This window comes from Carcharodon carcharias, chromosome 14 (assembly GCF_017639515.1).
Source record: "Carcharodon carcharias isolate sCarCar2 chromosome 14, sCarCar2.pri, whole genome shotgun sequence".
Lineage (NCBI taxonomy): Eukaryota > Metazoa > Chordata > Chondrichthyes > Lamniformes > Lamnidae > Carcharodon > Carcharodon carcharias.
In genome coordinates this window covers 102,071,395-102,094,172 of record NC_054480.1, presented here as the reverse complement: position 1 = coordinate 102,094,172, position 22,778 = coordinate 102,071,395, and positions in this window count along the sequence as shown.

The window sequence follows — 22,778 nt, the reverse complement described above, 5'->3', positions numbered from 1 at the left end:
TTCATCAACAGTGCTATCTCGCAGCACTTGCTTAGCAATAACTTGCTCACTGATGCCCGGTTTGGGTTCCGCCAGGGCCACTCAGCTCCTGACCTCATATCAGCCTTGGTTCAAATATGGACAAAAGAGCTGTACTCCAGAGGTGAGGTGAGAGTGACCGCCCTTGACATCAAGGCAGCATGTGACTGAGTGTGGCACCAGGGAACCCCAGCAAAACTGGAGTCAATGGGAATCAGAGGCGAAACTCTGTCGGTTGGAGTCATACCTAGCACAAAGGAAGATGGTTGTGGTTGTTGGAGGTCAGTCATCTCAGTTCCAGGACATCACAGCAGGAGTTCCTCAGGGTAGTGTCCTAGGCCCAGCCATCTTCAGCTGCTTCATCTCTGACTTTCCATCCATCATAAGGTCAGAAGTGGGGACATTCGCTGAAGATTGCATGATGTTCAGCACCATTCGCAACTCCTCAGATACTGCAACAGTCCATGTTCAAATGCAGCAAGACCTGGACAATATCCGGGCTTGAGTTGACAAATGGCAAGTAACATTCAGGCCACATAAGTGTCAGGCAATGACCATCTCCAACAAGAGAGAATCTAACCATCGGCCCTTGATATTCAATCGCTCAATCCCCCCCTATTAATATCCTGGAAGTGTACTATTGACCAGAAAATGAACTGGACTAGCCATATAAATAATGTGGCTACAAGAGCAGGTCAGGGGCTCAGAATCCTTTGGCGCGAAACTCACCTCCTGACTCCCCAGAGCTTTTCCACCATCTACAAGGCACAAGTAAGGAATGTGATGGAATATGCCCCACCTGCCTGGAAGAGTGCAGCTGCAACAACACTCAAGAAACCTGACACCATCCAGGACAAAGCAGCCCATTTGATTGTCACCCCTTCCACAAGCTTTCACTCCCTCCACCGCTGACCCACAGTAGCAGCAGTGTGTACAATCTACAAGATGCACTGCAGGAATTCACCATGGCTCCTTAGGCAGCACCTTCCAAACCCACAACACTAATATTTAGAAGGACAAGGGCAGTAGACACATGGAAACACCACCACCTGGAAGATTCCCTGCAATCCACTCATATCCTGACTTGGAAATATATTGCCATTCCTTCACTGTCATTGTGTCAAAATCCTAGAACTCCCTTCATAACTGCAACATGGATTGCAGCGGCTCTAGAAGGCAGCTAACCAGCATCTTCTCAAGGGCAATTAGGAATGGGCAATAAATGCTGGCCTAGCCAGCGATGCCCACATTCCATGAAAGAATTTTAAAAATTCTGATAATATCTCCAGCACCAGCTTGGAAGGAGTCAATCGCATAAAGGTTCATCACCATGGTCACCATCGCAGCCATTGGCAATGACACCCGCATCCTGTTCAAATGTTGCACTTGCAGTGTTTCAGTGAATACTTCTTTCGTAAAGCTCAGATGTTACACCCAATGTTCCTCTCTTAGGTAAGGGAATTGGTCTCTGAAGACTCCAGGTGGATATGGTCTCCTGCTGAGATGCCTTCTCTTCCTCATCCTCTTCCCTCTTCCAGCATTTTCTCCCTGTCTGTGTTACCTCTGCTCTTTCTCTCAGTCACACTCGATTCCCAATGGAAAACCTGCTTTTGTACCCATGTCTGGGAGCAACTAGAATGTGTAGGAACTTTGAAGTCTGCAACAGTACTTCAGATGTGGCCACGCTACTTCTGTAGACTTTTGAAACTTGAATCGACAACTGAAAGCTATCAAATCATGTAAAATATAGGAACAGCTTAAAGAACCAAACCAACAACTGATTTCTTTAATTGAGCTGATGGGGCTGGGGGATCCGTTGGGTAGTGGAACCTGGGGGCTATGGTGGTCTTTCAATGATACAAAGATAGGTGGAGGGATAGGTAGTATTGAGGAGTCAGGGAGGCTGCAGAAGGATTTGGACAGGTTAGAAGAATGGGCAAAGAAGTGGAAGATGGAATACAATGTGGGGAAGTGTGAGGTCATGCACTTTGATAGGAAGAATAGAGGCATAGACTATTTTCTAAATGGGGAGAGAATTCAGAAGTCTGGAGTGAAAAGGGACTTGGGAGTCCTAGTCCAGGATTCTTTTAAGGTTAACTTGCAGGTTGAGTCGGTAATTAGGAAGGCAAATGCATGTTGGCATTTATTTTGAGAGGACTAGAATATAAAAACAGGGATATGCTGCTGAGGCACAACTTTAGAGAGGGCACTGGCTGGAACATTGTGCTCCAAAATGGCAGCACTGGTGTCCATAAGACCATAAGACATAGGAGCAGAAATTAGGCCATTCGGCCCATCGTTTCTGCTCAGCCATTCAATCATGGCTGATAAGTTTCTCAACTCCATTCTCCTGCCTTCTCCCCGTAACCTTTGATCCCCTTACCAATCAAGAACCTATCTATCTCGGTCTTAAATACACTCAATGACCTGGCTTCCACAGCCTTCTGTGGCAATGAATTCCATAGATTCACCACTCTCTGGCTAAAGAAGTTTCTCCTCATCTCTGTTCTAAAAGGTTTCCCCTTTACTCTGAGGCTGTGCCCTCGGGTCCTAGTCTCTCTTACTAATGGAAACATCTTCCCCACGTCCACTCTATCCAGGCCTTTCAGTATTCTGTAAGTTTCAATCAGATCCCCCCTCACCCTTCTAAACTCCATCGAGTATAGACGCAGAGTCCTCAAATGTTCCTCATGTGTTAAGCCTTTCATTCCTGGGATCGTTCTCATGAACCTCCTCTGTACCCTCTCCAAGGCCAGCACATCCTTTCCATAGATACGGGGCCCAAAATTGGTCACAATATTCTAAATATGGTCTGACCAGAGCCTTATAAAGCCTCACATCCCTGTTTTTATATTCTAGTCCTCACGAAATAAATGCCAACATTGCATTTGCCTTCCTAACTATTGACTCAATCTGCAAGGTAACCTTAAGAGAATCGTGGACTAGGACTCCCAAGACCCTTTGCACTCCAGACTTCTGAATTCTTTCCCCATTTAGAAAATAGTCTATGCCTCTATTCTTTCTACCAAAGTGCATGACCTCACATTTCCCCACATTGTATTCCATCTGCCACTTCTTTGCCCATTCTCCTAACCTGTCCAAATCCTTCTGCAGCCTCCCCACCTCCTCAATACTACCTGTCCCTCCACCTATCTTTGTATCATCTGCAAACTTAGCCAGGATGCCCTCAGTTCCTTCATCTAGGTCATTAATGTAAAAAGTGAAAAGTTGTGGTCCCAACACTGACCCCTGCGGAACTCCATTAGTCACCGGCTGACATCCTGAGAAGGACCCCCTTATCGCCACTCTCTGCCTCCTGCCAGGCAGCCAATCTTCTATCCATGCTAGTACCTTGCCTCTAACACCATGGGCTCTTATCTTACTGAGCAGCCTCCTGTGCGGCATCTTGTCAAAGGCCTTCTGGAAGTCCAAGTAGATAACATCCATTGGCTCTCCTTTGTCTAACCTACTCATTACCTCCTCAAAGAATTCTAACAGATTTGTCAGGCATGACCTCCCCTTGATGAAACCATGCTGACTTTGCCCGATTTTACCATGCACTTCCAAGTATTCTGAAATCTCACCCTTAATAATGGACTCTAAAATCTTACCAACGACCGAGGTCAGGCTAATCGGCCTGTAATTTCCCGTCTTTTGCCTCACTCCCTTCTTAAAAAAGAATCAGTGTCAAGTGAAAAAAGTGTCAAATCAGCATTGTACATGTATTGACACCACATTCTGCGTGCTCTGTGCATTTCTTGTCTACATTTGCTGTGTGCACACTAACAACTTCACCAACAACAACTTGTATTCATATAGTGCCGTTAATGTAGTAAAGTCTCTCAAGACACTTCACCGGTGCATTATTAGGGAAAATGACTTCTGGTACGCTCTGTGTCGGAAGTGTCTGCTCGTGGTGCAGACACCAACTAGAGCCTTAAGGGCACTTGTTGCTCATTAGGACAGTCATGACCGAACACACTTTCCCACCCATAGGGTGGGGTTTTCTGGTCCCACCAGAGTGGAGATTGTGGTGGGTGGAACGGGTAAATTAGGAGTGTGGCCCAAAGACTGTTTCCTGCTGGCATAAAAATGGTTTGCAATTTTCCGCTTCCGATTCTCAAGTGGGGTCGGGTGGCCCACTGCAGCATGTCATTTACATGTGTTTAAATATCATGAATGCTCATTAAAAACCCAGTTTGCCAGAATCATGGACCACCCCCCACCAACCCCCAAACCCCCCCACTCCAAATCAACTGACCGCGCCGGCATTAATGAGACCATTGTGAATCACGATAGGATGTATCAGACTTGCACCTGATGAACTGCACTTCACTCTCAACCTTGAAGTTTGTGCACACAGTGTTCGCCTATCTTTCACTGTGCTGAACTCGTAGCTGCTCCAACGCCATGTCAAGGCTGCTCAGGCAACACCAGCGGGAAGTGGGGCGGGGTCTGGAAGGCAAAGGCTTGACTGGGGCATGGCGGGGGCTTGAATGGAGTCCACGGGGAAGGGGAGGGCAGAGACACATGACTGGGAGGGTCACTGTTTAAAAATAAGGAGTTGCACATTTAAGATAGAAATGAGAATTTTTTTTTCTCAGAGGGTAGTGAGTCTTTGGAACTCTCTCCCTCAAAAAGCACTGGAAGCAGAGTCTGAATATTTTTAAGGCAGAGCTTGATAGATTCTTGATTAACAAGGGGGAGAATCAGGGATAGGCAGGAATGAGGGGTTGAGGTAACAATCAGATCAGCAATGATCTTATTGAATGGCCTACTCCTGCTCCTAATTCTTATGTTCATATCTAAATGACTGGGGAAGGGGTAGACAGAGACACATGGCTGGGTTGGGGAGCAATTATTCACAATCATTTAGGGCCACAAAGCAGAGACAGTCCTGAGCCATTGCGCACCATGTTACAAGGTTATCCTTGGCACACATGTCCGGTTTCCAGTCCAGGGAGGGGGAGGGCCTGTCTACCCTATGTCAGTTATTCACAGCATGGTGTGCAGGGTTCTGTCAGTCCCTCACACACTTCGCTCCTAGGGGATGGTTGTTTGGTACTTGAAGGCAGATGGCACAGTCAGAGTCAGGGGAGGCACCTGCAACCTGTAGATGGGGGAACAGGTAATACAGTGGGGAGCACACGATGGTCTCGGGGGTTGGGTGGGGGAACTCGGTACATGACTGTGCGTTGGGCCTCAAGGTCGGGAGGGGTCAGCTCGACATGTGGCCTGGAGACGTTCACAGAAAACGGTTTGGGGGAGGACAGGGATATCAACAACAATCACAAAGGGATCCAGGGTTAGATGACAAGAAAGGAGTATGATCTGAGATTGGGAAACCTGCACATAATGCTCCTCTAGCATGATGGGAGGGAACTGGATGGTCAGAGGTGCTGAGGTGGGGTGGTTGTTGGTGGGGTGGGGAGCGGGGGAGGTGGAAACTGGTTCCATAATAGATTTGCAGCAGCACCATTTTGCCAGCAGTTGTAATGACGCAGTTGAAAAATAACTTGGAAAAAATCACCAGGGCAGGGGTCTGAGGGTGAATGAGAGGAATCGACTACTGCACTTTTGGGCAGATTGAAGGGGCACCCTGATAATTTCTGCTTCAGGTCATGGAGAGCAAGGCTCAACTGAGACATGTTAGGAAGGCTCAAAATGCCAATTGAAGGATTTGGGCACTTTAACTTATGGTGTGCATTCTTATGAGAATCCATTGTGGCGTGGGGCTGGATGTTGATTGGGTGTGAATGACCATTGGTCCATCTCATAGGAATGCGCAAAGCTCAAAAGGTTCCAACTGTAAAGGGTAATGGCTGAAGGAAATATGGAGAAAGCTCCAAAGACTTCTACACATCACAGATGAGAGGTTCGGGCTTTACACCTAAACAATTACAATCATTACTTTAGTGCAAGGCAGGGCTCTAGCTTACTCCAAAGGAGTCAGCCTGACAGTATCCTAACTGAAGCTTATAGCACCTGGCTGTACTTATCCAGACCCTACCCACTTTGTGAAAGTGCTGTCATGCCTGAGGTGTTTGTTTGGGGGGTGGGGGCGCTCCACTCATGATACCTAAGGCTGTGCAACAGCTGCAAGAGGGTCTGGGGATGGAATGCTTGGAATGAGGGCAGCCCAGGGGCTTCACGATGACTCCCTAGCTTGGCGATGGAAGGTGATCATTGCAGGGTAAGCTGCACTCATGTCTCTGTTCAATTTTCCCACAGATACGAGGAGGAGCGCAGAATGGGTGGAGCAAGCAACGCTGCCATTTTCATGGCAATCAGGCAACCGAGGGTGAGAAGAAAGATCCATTGCCGTCAGCAGGGCAAAAGGAAGAACCTCACCCTGAGGCACATGGGCCAGCGGGGCCCTATCAAGGCCCAGAAGCTGAGATTGACAGACCCATTTCATTGAGGCATTTGGCTTGACCTAGGATATACCGAAGATTCATCACATACAGGCAGATGAGAGAAAGACAGTGCTGTAGACACCACTGCTTGTTAAGGGATGTGGTGCTCTCAGCTGCCACATTCTTTGGGAGGATCTGGCGCTGCACGGGCTAGGAGGCCATTTATTGCCAGTGTCTCTAAAGGTAATTCAACTGTACTCAATGTTTTTGCAGGTGGCTCGCTCCAGGGCTCCACTGGGGATCTCTGCAAAATGTCACGATAATCCGCTCATAAATGCACCCGAGAGGGCACCGACACCCTGTTCAGTAAGGCACACAGTTACATCTGGTTCTCCCTGGATGAAGCCAGCCAGGCTGCTGGAGCAGTGGGATTTGCAGCAATCTCCAGCTTCCCTCAGGGGCAGGGTGCTATCGACTGCACACGTGTGGCTTTAAGATCTCCCTGCCTCGTGATACATGTGCTGCTCGCATATGCATACACAAAGTAGTGAAAAGCAGACGATCTTATGGGAAAATCCGCCATGTTGGTCAACGGGTTCCAGACCACCCTTCACATCCACGACCACACTTAGTGCAAATCTGGGATGATTCCGCCCTCAGTGCAGTAGCAGGTGGGAAAAAAGACGTTTTACACGCTGGCAGTAATTGAGAGTTTTCTCTCCCTATTATCCCATTCCCACTGCATTCCCAGAAAACACGCCAGATTGTAGGCAGGGCAGCCTCTGATTCACCCGTGTGATTCGTCCTGTGCTGATGGTCAGGTTGGTGGTGCTCAACCAAGTGAGGATCCAGCAGTGCAACATCCATCAGACACCCATGCTGTGAGTGAGTTCCCCTGTTCCGCAATCCCCTGCCATACACTAATTATCTCTCCTTCCTTTCACGGCACATCAGGCCATCACCTCAGGCCTTCAATAATCTAGGCACCATATTTAAAGGGCGCCCCTGCGCAGAGCTAGCACTCTCTGAGGGATCGGAAGATGCTGGATAAAGTCATGACTGCTAAAGGAAGGAAACATGCTGCTCCCAAATTTAGCAACGCCTCCATTGAACGCCTGTTGGACGCAGTGGAGGCTGCAGTGAAGTCCTCTACCTGAGCTCTGGGTGAAGACCAGCAAGCAAGGTCACCAATCCAGCATGGGAAGTGGTGGTCAGTGGTGGTCAGCGCCAACATCCTGCAAAAAAGGACAGACACCCCATGCCAAAAGAGTATGAATGATCTCTTCCGCTCCACCAGGGTAAGTCACTCTTCTCGTCACTCTCAACTCACTCATAAACCCGTTATGCATCTACAGGGAACTTACTGCGAGTTCAAGGGACATCACCATTCAGTCTCTCACACACACCTTCGTCTGCCCTGCAGATCGTGTCCTCATCCCATCCACGGCACCACTCACCACCCACACGTCAGGCATCCTTCTCATCTGGCCTGGCAGGTATCCTGCTTACACATGCAGGACAAGCTGGCACACAACAAGAGGGAGAAGTCACAGACTGGTGGAGAAATGCCTGACATCACGGTCCTCACAGACTTCAAAACAGAGCCATCCAGCTGGCCGGAGATGATCGGGACAGGTCCTGTGCTGACGGTGAGGTTTGTGGTGCTCAACCAAGTGAGGATCCAGCAGTGCAGCATTCATCAGACAACCATGCTGTGAGTGAGTTCCCCTGTTCCACAGTCCCCTGCCATGTACTAATTATCTCTCCTTCCTTTCACAGGCACATCTGGGAAACAGCCGAGGAGATCCACAAGACAGGTCCTCAACTCAAGCCCCGAAGGCACCTTGGAAGAAAAATCTGATGACACCCTAATTAAATACCCATCACAGTGCTCACCCACCAGTGCAGAGACACATACCTCAGGGTAAATAGTTTTAGAGTAGCCTCGGGGTCACAATCGCATCTCACTGTCTGATCCACAGCAGGTGATCGCAGGGATTTCCCAGGCTTCTAGCACTTGGAGGATTGCTAGAGGCCAGAAATCTTCTGAATCCAAGTCAGATGAGGAGCCTCTGGACTCAGTCATGTCACAGTTGCTGGAGCTGCAAAGGCAAGCTCAGGAACATCAGGAAGGGATGTCTGCTGCACTCCTCAGATTGCAAAGCACAATGGAGGAGTCCATCTGCCTTCAGTCTGAGGTGATAGCGCCAGCATGCCAACACACCGAGGTCAACACTGGTAGGATGGCAACTGCCATGGAGACCTTGGTCCAGGACATCGGTCCTACACTGTTGCGTGGGCTGAACACCATTGCTGACGCCATAGTTGGCCTCCAGCAGTGTCAATGTGAGGGGGTTGCAGGGCAGCTCAATCTCACGCCAGCTTTTCCTACCCCTCAAGGAGTCAGGCAGGGGCCCTTGGGCACCAGTAGGGAGGTGCTCACCCAGGGGCCATCGAACCAGGTGACTCTGGCCCATCTGAATCCCCTCTTCCTATGACCCCAGCAGCTCCAGCTTCACAGACTGAGGAGGGTGCCACTGCCACACAGCAGGACCCTAAATGCAGGGCAGAGCCTTCCAGGTCTCAGCCCTCCAAAGGATGCCTGCCAAGATCATCACAGACAACAGGGCATTTAAGTCAGCAGGTTGCCTCCACCTCTGCTGTGGATGTTGGGGGAGCACCAAGATGCAGCGAAAGGGCTAGGACTGTTAAGAAGATATAATTGCACAGCCTGGGCATGGGTGTTAATCACCTGTACATACTGTTCACTAATCACTTGTACATTATGTAGACTATTGTGAATAAATTCCCAACAATGTCTCCCTGCCTATGGCTCCTTGTTACGATGAGCAGTGTTCGTGTCACTCAGATGTGAAACCTTGGTTCCTGCACAAGATAAGGGCAGGTGTCTCAGTCAGGGCCTCTACCCTGTGCTTTGTGTAACCTTCAGAGCAAAGTGATGGTCCAGCTTCACACTCATTGAACACATTACTGATGCCTGCACCTTGGTGGGGCTGGTCATTGCTGCCAGAATGTCCTGGGCAGGCATCACAGAGTTCCATCATTTTCTCTGTGTGCTCTCAGCACCTTTAAGGTGGGGCTGGCCCCCCCCATCTCGTCAGTATCTGTGACTGGTGACGCTGTGTTCCTGAAGGGGTCAGGTGCTGAAGGCTGACAAAAGATCAGATGCAATTAAGGTTTCATGGCTGAGCCTCCATGATATGACCTGATTACAGAGTGCAAGTGAGCTGCCCTCAGCCAGACAGGAATCAGACATTCACAGAGGCAATGTGAATGTTCTCACTGTACGTTGTCATCAACCTCCTGGGATCTATTAGGGCCTCCGCTGAGTCTCCATGACATGAGCCTGTGTACTGAGGGTATGTGCCCTGCCATCAGCCACCCAGGAGTCAAACGTTCACAGATGTAAGGTGAGGATGTCAGAACTGTCCTCACTGCATCTCGTCATCATCCTCCACGAATCTTACGGCTATGAGGGCCTCCCAAGCCTGGCAAGTACAATGACCTCATCGCCGGCATCCGCCCCTTCAAGGGCATCATCACCGTTAGCCCCTTTGACCTCCTCCTCATCAGAGGAGACGTGCATCTCCTCCATCTCCTCCTCAGCCAGGTCCATCCATCCCCACCCCCTCACACCCACCCCCCCCATCGGCAGCACCATGTTGTGTCAAGCACAGAAAGCAACAATGATGCATGACACCCTTGGTAGACTATATTGCAGTGCTCCACCGGGCTTGTCAAGGCACTGGAACCTTATTTTCAAAATGTCTATAATTTGCTCCACCAAAATCCGGGTCGTGGCATGAGCCTCATTATGCCTTCGCTCTGCTGCAGCCTCTGAGACTCTCTCTTTCTTAATCTGAGGCCGCTGCACAGGCATCATCAGCCACATCCTCTGTGGGTAGCTCTTGTCCCCGAGGAAACAACCCTACAGCCTCTCTCGACCCTGGAAGATGTCAGGGATCTGAGACCTGCTAAGGATGCAGGAGTCACGGATGCTCCCTGGGAATCCTGCGCAGACCTGTATGATGCATTTTTGGTGATCACACAAGAGCTGAACATTCAGCGAGTGGAAGCCCTTGCAGTTGACTTAATTGATTGCTTGTTGTCACGGAGATCTAAGCACCATATGAGTGCACCCTGTACCTGTGGAAAATTAGAGGTCTGGGCAAATCCCAACACTCTGGTTTCCTGGCTTCACTGATCCTGGGCGAAATGCATAAAATCTGTGCCTTTGTGAAGATGGCATCCGTGACCTCCTGGATACATTTGTGTGTGGAGGCTTGCGAGATCCCACCCAGGTCACCTGTGGAGCCCTGGAAGGAGCCACTGACATAAAGATTGAACTCTGCATTCACTTTCACGGCCACTGGCAGTGGATGCCCTCCATGTCCCCTTGGCACCAAATTCTGCAGCAGGTGGCAGATATGACCGACCAGTTCCCTAGACATGCACAGTCTTCAATGACACTGGTTTTCAGTCATTTTCAGGAATGACAGGTGCCGTCCATAGGCCCTGGGTCTAGCGAGGTGCCTACGAGCGACAGCTCTCTGTGGATCTTCAGCCACGTGTACAGCGGGCCCTGCCGCCCCTTCATCTTGAGGGAAGTGTTCCTCCCTTTGCCGAACCAGGTGCCCCCGCTGCTCTCTTCTTCTTCCTCTCTGCTCCCTGTAAGCCATGAGGCAGACCGTTAAATTACCAGGCTCCATGATCCTGATATTCTCCTCCTGCAGGTTCAAAGAGAGAGGCATGTGAGTTAGCATATGTGTCCTAAGAACCTCTCTTGGTTAAGTCTGAAGGCCCCGTTTTGCATGTAGGTGAGTGCTGGCCCCCACTTGGATGGCCGGTGTATAGTGTGCTCATTGGCTGTCCGAAACCCGGCCCACTTCCCCCACTCCACTTAACCGATTGGCAGCGGCTTTACCCACTGGACTGCATGCTGTGCTCTCAGCTCAGGCACTCTCCTAACCCACACTGCAAGGCTGTATTGTTAGCTTGAACTATAATGGATACTGGTCCAGACATTAATAAAGACATTGCAAGGGGCTGTGAGCACCTCCGCCAGTGACTGTGCCATGGCCACCTTTCACAAGGGGATTCTACAACTTGCCCAGTCAGCCAATTGTGCTGCTTTCCTGTAAAACGCACATTAATTCGCAGTCTGTGCCCGAGGGCTGAAAGATCCTGGAGCATTTGGTGGCACTTTCATGTTCTTGCAGTGCATGTGTGGGCAGGGAAGCTTCAGAGGCCCGGCTCCAAGCATGTCAATGGAGCAGCAGCTGAACGGTCTCAGATGTGGAAAAATATTCACTTTTGACAAACTTTTCTAAGTGCATGGTCACTTCCCTACCCACCCCACCCTCCCCACCCTCCCCCCGCCCCCCACCCCCCCTCCCCCACTACCACCCCCTGGCACGTGCTTGAGTATTTCCTTCAGTCTGTACTGCCTTGCCACCCACTGGCCCCACCGACCCCCCCACCCCCAACCCCGCTCACCCTGACCCGCACTGGGGCCCATGCCCTGGCACCGCACTGAAAGCCAGTCATGAAAAAGTGACTTGCCTGTGCCCGTTGCATGGCACCTCTTCCTTGATGTCCTACGAGCACTGCGCAAGGTTGTGTGCAGTCACCTCAGAGTTCCCCTCGATGCTCAGCTCGCCAGGTGCACGCCTTTTAAAGGCAGTTGTGATGCAAGCCATTCTGAAGTCACGTCGATGTGGGCATGGGCAGATGATTCCTTTGAGCAGGGTACATAATGAGATGCTAAAGTATTGAAATTAGGTTCCCGAAGTGCAGCAGTGGGATATGCAGCCCGCCATTGATGGGTGGAGCGCCAATCAAAAACTGGTTTCATGATGGCATAAAACCAATTTTTGGCCTTCTCACCATATTGTAACCCACCACCCGCCTCTCCCCCCCCCCCCCCCCCCCCCCCCCCCCCCCCCCCCCGCCACCCCACCGCCACCCCACCCTCACCCCCCCACCCTTTACCCTGACTCCTGATACCAACGGGTCTGGAAAATTCCAGCTTTAGTTACCGGAGCTGAAAATTTCCCCCATAGTGTTCAATCTGGAAAGGAAATGCTGATATCAATACAAATGGGAATGAAATCACCAATTAAAGTTCAACTAATTTATTTATGTCTTTGGGGAGAAGCACCCCAAAAGGCTGTCCTTCTTGATCTGGCCTACATGTGACTCCAGTCCCACACCAACATAATTGATTCTTAAATCTTTTTTATTCATTTATGGGATGTGGATATCGCTGGCTAGGTCAGCATTTATTGCGCATCCCTAATTGCCCTTGAGAAGGTGGTGGTGAGCTGCTTTCTTGAACTGTTGCAGTCCATGTAGTGTAGGTACACCACAGTGCTGTTAGGGAGGGATTCCAGGATTAGCCTGACCTCGATCATTGGTAAGATTTTAGAGTCCATTATTAAGGATGAGATTTCAGAATACTTGGAAGTGCATGGTAAAATCGGGCAAAGTCAGCATGGTTTCATCAAGGGGAGGTCATGCCTGACAAATCTGTTAGAATTCTTTGAGGAGGTAACGAGTAGGTTAGACAAAGGAGAGCCAATGGATGTTATCTACTTGGATTTCCAGAAGGCCTTTGACAAGGTGCCACACAGGAGGCTGCTCAGTAAGATAAGAGCCCATGGTGTTAGAGGCAAGGTACTAGCATGGATAGAAGATTGACTGTCTGGCAGGAGGCACAGAGTGGCGATAAGGGGGTCCTTCTCAGGATGGCGGCCGGTGACTAGTGGAGTTCCGCAGGGGTCAGTGTTGGGACCACAACGTTTCACTTTATACATTAATGATCTAGATGAAGGAACTGAGGGCATCCTGCAGATGATACAAAGATAGGTGGAGGGACAGGTAGTATTGAGGAGTTGGGGAGGCTGCAGAAGGATTTGGACAGGTTAGGAGAATGGGCAAAGAAGTAGCAGATGGAATACAACGTGGGGAAGTGCGAGGTCATGCACTTTGGTAGGAAGAATAGAGGCATAGACTATTTTCTAAATGTGGAGAGAATTCAGAAATCTGGAGTGCAAAGGGTCTTGGGAGTCCTAGTCCAGGATTCTCTTAGGATTAACTTGCAGGTTGAGTCAGTAGTTAGGAAGGCAAATGTAATGTTGGCATTTATTTCGAGAGGACTAGAATATAAAAACAGGGATGTGCTGCTGAGGCTTTATAAGGCTCTGGCCAGACCACATTTAGAATATTGTGAGCAATTTTGGGCCCCAGGAATGTTGTGCTGGCCTTGGAGAGGGTCCAGAGGAGGTTCACGAGAATAATCCCAGGAATGAAAGGCTTAACACATGAGGAACATTTGAGGACTCTGCGTCTATACTCGATGGAGTTTAGAAGGAAGAGGCGGGATCTGATGGAAACTTACAGAATACTGAAAGGCCTGGATAGAGTGGACATGGGGAAGATGTTTCCATTAGTAGAAGAGACTAGGACCCGAGGGCACAGCCTCAGAGTAAGGGGAAAACCTTTTAGAACAGATATGAGGAAACCTTCTTTAGCCAGAGAGTGGTGAATCTATGGAATTCATTGCCACAGAAGGCTTTGGAGGCCAGGTCATTGCGTGTATTTAAGACCGAGATAGATAGGTTCTTGATTGGTAAGGGGATCAAAGGTTACGGGGAGAAGGCAGGAGAATGGCATTGGGAAACTTATCAGTCATGATTAAATGGCGGAGCAGACTTGCTGGGCCGAATGGCCTAATTTCTGCTCCTATGTCTTATGGTCTTACGATTTTGACCCAGTGACAGTGAAGGAACAGTGATATATTTCCAAGTCAGGGTGTTGAATGGCATGGAGGGGAACTTCCAGGTGGTGGGGTTCCGATGTGTCTGTTGCTCTTGTCCTTCTAGATGGTAGTGGTTATGGGTTTGGAATGTGTTGTCTAAAGTAAGTTCCTGCTGTTCATCTTGTAGATGGTACACATTGCTGCCACCAAGCGTCAGTGGTGGAGGGAGTGAATGTTTGTGGGTGTGGTGCCAATCAAGCAGGCTGCTTTGTCCTGGATGGTGTCAAGCTTCTTGAGTGTTGTGGGAGCTGCACTCATCCAGGCAAGTGGGGAGTGTTCCATCACATCCCTAACCTCTGCCTTGTAGATGGTGGACAGGCTTTGTGGAGTTACTCACCACAGGTCTCTGAGCCCCTGACCTGCTCTTGCAGCCACAGTATTTATATGGCTAGTCCAGTTCAGTTTCTGGTCAATGGTAACTCCCAAGATGTTGATAGTGGGGAATTCTGCAATGGTAATGCCATTGAATGTCAAGGGGGCGATGGTTATGTTCTCTCTTGTTGGAGCTGGTCATTGCCTGGCACATGTGTGGCGTGAATGTTACTTGCCACTTGTCAGCCCAAGCCTGCATAGCGTCAAGGTCTTGCTGCATTTGGACATGGACTCTTTCAGTATCTGAGGAGTCATGAATGGTGCTGAACATTGTGCAATCATCAGCGAACATCCCCATTTCTGACATTATGATAGAAGGAAGGTCATTGATAAAGCAGCTGAAGATGGTTGGGCCAAGGACACTACCCTGAGGAACTTCCGCAGTGATGTCCTGGAACTGAGATGATTGATCTCCAACAATGACAACCACCTTCCTTTGTGCTAGGTATGACTCCAACCAGAGGGGATTTTTCCCCCTGATTCCCATTGACTTCAATTTTGCTTGGGCTCCCCTATGCTGCACTTGGTCAAATGCTACCTTTATGTCAAGGGCAGTCACTCTCACCTCACCTCATCTTGGGAGTTCAGCTCTTTTGTCCATGTTTGAACCAAGGGCTACAATGAGGTCAGGAGCTGAGTGCCCCTGGCAGAACCCAATCTGGGTGTCAGTGAGCAGGCTATTGCTGAGCACTGTTGGTGACCTCATCACTTGACTGATGACGGAGAGTAGACTGATGGGATGGTAATTGGCCCAGTTGGATTTGTCCTGCATTTTGTCTACAGGACATGCCTGGACAATTTTCCACATTGCCGGATGGATCTCCCTCTGAAGTAGCCTAGCAAACCACTCCATAGGCCACCACCACCGACAGTACAAGAAATAGACCCATCAGAACCTTCTCAACTAGGGATGGGCAATAAATGTCGGCCTTGCCAGTGACACCCGCATCCCAAGAACACATTATTCAAAAAAACTCAAAAAACCTGTGGAAAATAAATTTCCTTCTTCTAACACTCAGATTCCCTCCTCAGCAGTTTCTAAACCCATCACCATAACCTCTATTATTGTGTAGTTTAGTTGACTTCAGGTTTTCTCTGGCAAAAACAATCATTGCAAGCTGGATTCAGCTACTGCCTCAACAATGAACAGTGAATCTCCCACTTCAGTTTCAATGTAATTCTTTATCTTCAACCCAGTTAAGAGACCCTCAATCAGTGCTGTGAAGCCATTGAAGAGAAACAGAGCAGCTACTGAGTGTGTGAGTGAATTTGGACTGAGTGCTTTAAGAGGAAGGGCCCAACCTGGTGATCCATGTGGCCCATTCAGCATTAATTTTACTGGGTCTCTGGGTGTCCAGAGCACTGTTCTGGCACTCAAATGAGATCATGAAGATAGGGTAGCATTAGGATTTCTCAGACTTTTGATGAGTCCAGCACATGGTGGCGAGTGATATATTATAACATGGGCCTCCAGCTTCTGATGTACAAAAATCTGTTAGTGTTAAAATTGCATTATTAGCTGCAAGGTCCGTTTTTTCATAACCCCATCTTATGTTGCAAATCAGTTGTTACTAAGAGAGGTTAAGAGATTTACTTGCCCAGAGTCATTTCTGCTGGTTTTGTGGTTTTTGTTAAATTACTGAAAAGTAAAATTCTACCATGGTCAGGATTTCCTAATCTTTTAATCACTGGGGCTTCCCAAATGTAAAGTTAAGCAAATGTTTATTCCATTACTAATATAAAATAGAATTAAAGATTCCAGAAATCCATGCTTGACATAGACTTCAGTGGGGAGGTTTTGTGGAAGCTGAAGATCTGGTGAGACACCTGTATTTCCTCCTTACTGGGGAAAACAATGTACAAGCCAATCAGGCAATGAACTGGCCATCGGCAGCACTTCCATGAGTTCAGGACCTGTGGCTCAATAGTGTGCTGTCAGGGAGGGAGGTGGCTGCTGTGGAAAATACTCAGGATCATGGAGCAACTAGGCCACTGGTGTAGCGGGAGGGGTTTTGTGGTGTGGGGTTGCGTGGGGGGTTGGGGGGTGTGTAGGCAGCAAGGGCAGGCAATGTGGCTCTCAGCAGGCCACCCCCCCTCACTTCCCCCAAACCCCCACCCCACTTTCCCAATGCCAGTTCCCTCAATTGGGTACTGAATACCTGTGAACAAACCTCCCAGCCCCAACGGACTGCAAGCAACCTGCACAGGTTTGCTCATCCCTGCTTCACATATGGCAACAGACCCTCCTGCCGCTGACCGCCTGCTGCTTGTTTAATAGCAGTGCGGGCTGGATGAGGTCCTTAAATGGGCATTAATTGACAGCAGGACAGGAAGGCTGTTCATGGGCCTCCTGCTATGGAGCTAATTGGGTTAGAGGCAGGAAGGTGGCCACTCGCCAACACCCTGCCCAATTTAATGTCCTCCCTGCCACTAAACTCACCATGGAAGAGGGCATAAAATACTACCCCTGAGTACTAAGGTTCCCAGCAAAATGCAGTACACACCAGGCACTCCCCCCAAGGCGCAAGTCTTGTTCCTGCGGTTCCTAAATGTGATTGACACTTCACGAGATCAGGAGACGATTACTGAAACAAGAACAGCAGAGGATAAGGAGCGGAGCTTGGGGACAAAAGTGGGGATAAAACAAACAGGTTATTTCGGAGAGGGGAAGTGGAGAAGCTGAGGTCAACACTTTGAAGTGGGAAGAAGCTGGAGGTAACAGTTTGGAGAGCAGGAAGAAGGGAAGTCAGATATAGGGCTTTGTCCTGCCAAAATTTACTGGTAGGAGGAAGTAGAAATTGTCGGAAAAAATAGGAATGGAAAAAGAATGGGCTTATCTTCCACTAGTGATGAGGTTGTCAGCAGCGGGGCTGGAAGTGCTCACAGGCAGGGTAAATGTCCATGATCAATCACATGGAGGCCAGCCAATTAGGTATTCATGCACAAGGAGTGCGGGGAATCATGCAGCAGGGGTGGACAGGAAGTCAACACCCCCACCGTTACCTCACTGGTCAAAGGTCCTGGCGCCACATTTAAAGGGCAACCAGACTGCCATTCATATCCTGCAAGCCAGAAGCATTATTCTCACGGTCTGCGAGGAGGCTTTATGATCTGCCACCCGCTCTCCACCTGCTACCTGGATCCCTGGAGCTGCTGCAAACCCATACAAAAGTGGCAAATGTCCGAGCACAGACAACAAGTGGCACCATAGTTCAGCAATGCCACCTTGCATGTTCTCCTCCAGGCTGACCAGGAACATTGGGAGGTCCTATTTCCCAGGGATGACAGCAGGAGGCTTCCCTTCTTGTGTTGAGTAGTTTTGACCAATGGGCAGCCCTATACTTAGCATCAGCCACACCCTGGGCTCGACCCTTTCCACCATGGTCAACCCCATTCTCGAGGTTCACTGGAGAGAACTCTTCTTGTTGACACAGCTATGTCTTGGGCACTTGCACAGTGACCTTGGAACAGAAGGCCATCACCCTGCACCCTCCCTCAATCACCTTTGACCCTCATCCCATCACCCTCAACCCTCACTCCATCACCTTTGCCCTGTCTTTGGTAACCCATAACCCTTGACCAAATTGCATTGATCCTCAGGTTTCCACCCCACCCCCATTAACTTTGATCCACTATCTATCAATCCTGAAGCTCCCTCTATCGTCCTTGGCTTTCTGTCTGTCACCTTTGACTCTCAGGACTTCAAGATTGACCTTCCCTGTATAACCCTTGATCTTCTCACATCATGCTTGACCTACCATCTTTAGCCATTGACCTTTCCTGCATAGTCCAGCTTCCTCCCTCTGTTCCCATGAGACGTCATAGGGCTACCAGCTCCCTCCTTCCCTCCCTCAGTTGACCATGCCCTTTCTCTTTTGACTGTCACCACCCAATTGCAATCATCAAAGCCTCCTCGCCAGTAGCTTCCCAAGGAGGAAAGAGCAGCTCCTCTTCACTTCAAATCCACCAATAAGACTGCCTCACCTGCTGCATGCCAGTTTGAGGCAGTTGTGAATCTGCAGGCATGTGTTTCTCATTTGATCATACTTCATTGAAAATGTACAATTAATTCTGGTGAAGTTGGGTTTTCATGACATACTCGTGTATTAAAAAGAGATTCTTGATGCTTGCTGTTGGGGTGCTCGATTCGTTCTCTGCTGCCAATTTAATACCATACTTTCATCCTGTCGGGAAGCTGACTTTTTGCCCCCCACTCAGTTAAGAGACCCTGCTTGGTTTGTTTTCCATTTCCAGAATCCAATAGATGTGTAGGAAAAGGGAAGAGTGCCAGTTTGAATCTGTCCAGATGGAAGAAGTGTTTCATGTTGAACTGAGGGAGTAATGGAGATGGGTCCCAACATAAACTGTGAAAATGTGGGAATAGCGATTGGACTGTGTATAGTGTCTCTGTGAACTGATTCTGGAAGAAGCAGAGTATCTCTGTGAACTTTGGGGGTTAGATTTTCATGAGTGACTGTTGAAATAACTCTTGGGAAGGGCGGTGTATGACTGGTCCATTAGCAATCCAGTGGGTCACACACTCAACAGTTATGCTGGAGTCACATCCACCAATGCCTTCCAGTACCACCCCCATTGGAGTTTCAGGGTGACTTAGAGGGCTTCTAATTTGCAGAGCTCCAGAGGGTACTTGTTCCAGACTAGCAACCGCCTGCTCCATCTCAGACAATGTGACAACTCCAAAAGCATTCACAAGAAGGCCTTTCATTTTCAAGGGTAAAATAATGCTGTTCCCACGTTCATTGCAGAGAAATATCGGAAAAGTCAGCAAATAAACTGATAAACATTTATAAATACAAAAATACACAAAGGTTGCAAATCAGCAACATACCATTCATTCCAATTTGTCCGTGTCAATGTTTACCCCCTGTGGGAGCACATCACCCTAACCACGTTAACCCCTCTGGTTTCCATGTCTATCTTCATCCACCTATCCAATCTAATCTTAAAGCAGAAACAATGTCATGTTTTCAACATGAACCATAGGTTTGATAGTTGGAATTGTAGTGAATGTGTGTGTGAGAAGGAGGTGCATGGTGGTTTGCAGTGATTGTAGGAGAATGAAGGATAGTGAGGAAGGGCAGTCTTGGGAGTGCTAAGGCTGAAGGTGGTGGAGGTGTAAGCAGTGATTAAGGGAGAGAATTGTTAGCTTGATAACTCTGTGAAGGTCATTAAAATTATATAATCTAATATTAAAATCATAAACCGCATTGTTTTTAGTTAATGGAATTTGGGCATCTCTAACAAAGCCAGCATATTTTTCCCCATCCTTAATTGCCCTTGAGAAGGTGATGGTGGCCAACTTCTTGAACTGCTGCAGTCCACCTTGTGCAGATACATTCACAATATTATAAAGGGAGGGTGATCCAGGAGTCTAGGGTGGGAGAGAGGGGCGTACCCAGAGACAGGCAGTAGCACCTGAAAAAGCTATCCAGTCTGTCTCCAGACCTGACCAACCACGTTCTGAGAAAAATCAAAGCGTAATGTCATAGGAAAACAGTTAGTTGATTGGTTGGTGAGTATTTTTCTCATTTATCTTTCAAGCCTTGGGTATTTGTGGTAATTTAAAGGATTTACTATTAGTAAGAAGGTTTACTATTAGTAGTAAAGAACATTAGATTGGCTAGTGAGTATTTTCTGTTTATCTTAACTAGGGAATTTCAATCGGGATAAGTAAAACATTAGTTAAAATAATAAGAATATAAGTAGGTGCAGGATTAGAGACAGTAATTAAAATTTAATCAGTAAAATAATTAATTAAATGCTATAAAATGGCAGGGCAGGTGATGTAACTGCAGAATGTGGGGGTTTGCATACACCAGTGTAAACTAAAGCAAACACACCTGCAGCAAGTGTCTGGGGTTGGAGGAACTTTGGCTCTGAGTCATTGTGATGGAGACTGAGCTGCAGACAGTGCAACACATCAGCTGGGGGGGTTAGTGGTGGGTGGGTGGAATTTACCTGAACGGCGGTTCCCACTCCCCCAGCCTTAGGATATGGTTGTCTGATTTGGTTCATGGTCAGGGAAGGAGGTGTTACCATGAGTGAGGCAGTTAAGGGGATCGAGAAGGTAGAAATGGGTGAGCCTTAGCCTTTGCAATTGTCTAACAGGCTTGAGGTTCTTGCAGCCTGTGTGGGCAAAAGCAGGGGCTACAGGGAAGATGATGGAACTGACCATGCTGCCATGATACAGGAAGCCATTCAAGTGAGGGAAGTTAATAGGAATGTAGTGATAGTAGGGGACATTATATTCAGGGGAATAGGCACAGTTCTCTGCAGCCGAGAATGAGAGTCCAGAAGGCTGTGTTGACTGCCTGGTGCCAGGGTTTGGGACATCGGCTCTGGGTAGAAGAGAAACTTGCCGTGGGAGAGGGAGGAGCCAGCTGTCATGGTGGAAGGGAGGCCCAAGGCAAGGTGGGGACAAGAGGACTGGAGATCAGTTGGAAATGCTGGGGGCTGGGGAGGGAGCACCCAGTCGGGGGGCACAGCTTGGGCATCCCACTCCGTTCCTGACCTCCTCCCACTGGCCTAAAACTGCAACCAAGTGGGAAATGGCCTTTAAGTGGCCAATTAAAAGTAATTAATAGGAGCGAGGTGGGTTTTGCCACCTCAGGCCTCACCCTCCCCCTGTAAAATAGGAGAAGGGCTGAGTGCGTGCGAGTAGACAGTGGCAGCCACCTAGGGAATTTTAAAGGCCCCCCCCATTTACAAACCCACCAGCAGGGGCTCATAAAATTCTGCCCTACAGGTCATACCCACCTCTCACTCTACCCAATAATCCTCACCCCTCTCACTCACCCAGCAATACACCCTAGCACTCAGGGCTCATTCATGTAGTGTACTTCACCAGCACAGACCTACCAATGCTGCCACACTGCCTCCACAGGGGCCCAACTATTCAGCTATGGTAGACACACCCAAGCACCCTGCCAGGCAATCATGCAGTCTGGCCTCTTTCTTACAGGAGAAGGATAAAACCAGCATGTTCCAGAAGAAAGGAGAGGGCCTGAATGATTGCATTCCCTGAGCCCCTTGAGGAGACGGTGCTTCACACCATGTATCCAGAGGTGACACAGCCCGTGTTATCTAGCACGGCAGAGGCTGCCCAGGATGATGGTAAGTAACTGCCTTATGTCCCTTTTCATCTCTCTCCTCACTCTCATCCCGAGGTGTGGCAGCATGAATATGATAATGGAACTCCTGCTTTCCTCCCCGCCAAACTTTCGCTCAGCCCAACCCTCCCCTGCTTCTTGTATTCTGTCAGATAGCCAGCAGCTCCCATCCGGACAGCCTCAGTAGACCCAGGCCAACGAGCAGCAGTAACCCAACATCAGTACTGTGGAGGCATCGCCACTTGACCTTACACCGTCAAACAGCAGCTCAGACACAAACACTTAGCGAACTGTAAAGTTGGAATAGAATCGGGATTGGCATTGGATAAAGTCCCTTATAAAAGACTAGAAGCTATAGGTGAAATGCATGGGGCTGAATTTTCTGCCTGTTGGTCGGGCGGGCCCAACCCAATCTCCGGCAGGTGGGGAGCCATCCCCGCCGGAGAAGTGGGCCCTGCCGCCATTTTAAGTGGGTGGGCCAATTAAAGCCCGCCCAGCGTGACATCCGCTGGGAAATGCTATGCGCTCCCTGTGCGGGCGGGGGGAGGGGAAATCCCCAAAAGAGAGAGTGTGCTCTTTTGCGCATGTGCACGAAGAAGCGCACATCAGATCGCTGACATCTGCATAAAAACTTTAAAAATAGAAAAATAAAAATATCCTTAACATGCCCTCTTATGTGACAATGTCACACAAGATGGGACATGTTAATAAATTTCATTGAAACTTTAATAAACTTTTTGAAACCCGACATGAAACCTCATCCCGCTGGTGGATGAGGTTTCATGGTTTTTCAGAAGCCCACCAGGGCTCCTGGCCTGCCCACCAGCCTTAAGGTTGGATGGGCAGGGCCTTTAATTGTTTTAATTATCCTGTCTGTGGCCTCAATTGGCCACTGACAGGTCAGCAGGCAGACAGCTGATCTCGCTGTGCCCCCACCTTCCTGAATATTTAAATGGGGCGGGATAACATTGGCGAGCGGGCCCTGCCCCCAGCTCGCCGACTGAAAAATTCAGCCCATGCAATTGAAAGAAAATTACTGACCTGGTTAGAAAATTGTCTGAG